The sequence below is a fragment of the Gossypium raimondii genome, chromosome 10 (assembly GCF_025698545.1).
Source record: "Gossypium raimondii isolate GPD5lz chromosome 10, ASM2569854v1, whole genome shotgun sequence".
Taxonomy (NCBI): Eukaryota; Viridiplantae; Streptophyta; class Magnoliopsida; order Malvales; family Malvaceae; genus Gossypium; species Gossypium raimondii.
The window spans coordinates 20,673,892-20,676,570 of NC_068574.1; the positions used below are offsets into that span (position 1 = coordinate 20,673,892).

The 2,679-nt window shown below is 36.5% G+C and overlaps 1 non-coding gene across 1 annotated transcript; it reads left to right on the plus strand.

Annotated features, from left to right (window-relative positions):
• Positions 1-562: 562 nt before the first annotated feature.
• On the plus strand, positions 563-668 carry LOC128034364 (small nucleolar RNA R71). Its single transcript, XR_008190490.1, has one exon. It is a non-coding gene; the product is annotated as a small nucleolar RNA R71 (small nucleolar RNA).
• Positions 669-2,679: the final 2,011 nt, after the last annotated feature.

Sequence of the window (2,679 nt, forward strand, 5' to 3'; positions counted from 1 at the left end):
CGAATGTCCATTTCCATTATTTGTATCTCCCCTTCTAGTCGGTCGAATCTTTGACCACATGCAGTATGATCATTTCCCACGAATAGTTGTTGCAATGGTAGAGGTTGGTATAGAGGGTTCGATCGAGTTTGAGCTTGATTCACACCTCCTTAGGTACCTCTCCACTTAAGGTTCAGATGATCCCTCCCACCAAGATTATAAGTATTTGAATAGGGATCACGAACCCTATTATTTACATAGCTTGCTTCCTCCGGTTGGCTTTTTGAGTGTGGCTTCGTTCTAGTTGCTTGACTAATGTCTCCAAATAGTTAAGCTTTTTTAAGCTTCGTTCAAATCTATCCTCTTCATTTTTTTGTTCATCGCTTTTGTTGTTGGAGGCTTTGATTGGTACCTAAACCTCTCCTTAAGCCACATGTACGAATTCATAATCATATCTTTAATGATTTTATAAACTCGTTCGTATGTATGGAACATGAGAGATCCGATAGGTGCTCCATCTAGGTTAGATCTAATATGTCCGTCAACACCATTGTAGAATATTTAGATTTGGAGCCATGCTTGTAGTCCATGGTATGGGCACTTCCTTAGCGTCATCTTGAAATGCTCTCACACCTTGTAAAGGGTTTCAATTTCATATTGTTTAAAATTAGTTATTTCTCGCTGAAGTTGAATGGTTCGACTGATTGGGAAAAAATTATGAAGATATTTTTTCGCAAGATTATTCCATTTAGTAATGGAACCCAGTTCTAACGAGTCTAACCAATTGGCCGCGTTATCACGTAATGAAAACGAGAATAACCATAGACATATAGCGTTGTCAAATACCCCGTTATAATTGAAAGTATCGCATAGTTAAAGGAACCACTTCAAGTGTTGATTCGGGACTTTAACCATGTTCCGTTTGAACTGTAACGTGTTTTGAATCATTTGGATTGTGGCCACCTTTAATTTGAAATTATTTGTGTCAATCACTAGTCTTTCTATGTTTCCTAACACCACGTCTAAGGTAGGTAAGGCGTACGCACGTAACGTCCGCTGAGCCATGGAGACTTCTACCCAATTATTTCTTTGTTGTTCCTGTGGCTATTCAAACAATAGATTTTTCCAAGGTAAATTTATAATTGTGGGTGGGTCAGCATTCATCGTTAGACGGTTGCGCCTAATAATTTGCTTCGAAACTGGATGCGGTTCAATTGGAGTGCTAGAGTTTCGGGTCATAAATGAATTGGGAACAAAATAAAAATAAAAATAAAAATAAATAAACAAACAAACAAACATTAAAAATTGTATCTATAGGTCCTAACGTTCCTAGTTATCTTATTAATTGTAAAAATTTTATTTTCAAAATTTATTGCTGAAACCTCCCTAACAAATGCGCCAACAACTTGACCGCCTATAAATGTATTATAATTTATAGTTAAATAATACACAAAAAATATAAGGAATTAAGAATGGCGGTGTCCGCAATTGCACAGGTCAAATTGTAATATAGTCTGTACAACAAATGTAGCACCCCAAACCCGGCCTAGACATTATGGCCGAATCTGGCGATGTCACATGGAATGGGATTTGAATACAATATTGTCGAGTTAAAACCGTTACAGTTAGTTAGCTTTTATTTAATTTGGAAAAGAATAAGTACTAGTTGATTTGCTTTAAAACTTGTCTCCTAGCGGAAGCTTTTGTAACCAATTAATTTAGGAAAAATCGTTTCTATTTACGAAAACCTTGGTTTTTGGAAAAATCATGTTTTGTTGAGTTGCAGTTAAAAAAACCATAAAAATAGTACAAAGTCCCAAATTTAAAGCCAACCAGTCCATAGTTCAAAAGATACATCAAAAACCCCAATAAGTAATAAATTCTAGACATTAACGAAACACAGTCCAAAATTTACGTGTGGTCACCGTCGAGTCTTCCGCTGCACTGACCCGTTAAGTTTGGGGCCTTAGCCCGTTCAGATACAGTCCCTGAAACACATTAGGCCTTGGCCCATATCAGATACAGAATGTAGATATAGTAAATCAAAATCCTACCCACCAGCCTTTACACACCATCTCCGTCCAACCCTACACACCATCTCCGTCCAACCCTACACACCATGTGGGGATTAAATCAACCCGCCCATCCCTACACACCATGCTATACCGAAATACGACACATAATCAGAAGGTTGCAGCTGAGCTACCAGATAACAAGCTTGGGCAACCCGTGCAACCTTATAGAAATTTTTAGAAAAATGGGCTCACATGCCCATATGGCCCACTCGGCCCAAATTGGCCTTGGTCGCGTGAACCATATGCTCCGCTTACTAAATTATTTATATCTTGAGCTATAGAATTCAAAATTAAGATCCGCTTGATGTTTTTGAAACTACACTCAAATACCTTTCTACCATAAAATTTTCAAAATTTATAGTTTATCAAATAAGTACAGTAAAATCTTCAAATTTATCCTGATTCTGCTGTTTGATAGCTTCAACATTTCCTTACTAAAAATTATTTATCTCTTAGTACGGAATTTAGATGATGTTTCTGTTTGTTTTTCTGGAAAATAGACTCATTAAGGATTTAAACATATAAATTTAAGCCCTAATTATTTTTTTACAATTTTCGATGATTTTCCAAAGTCAGAACAGGGGAACCCAAATTCATTCTGACCTTATCTCACAAAGTTTATTAT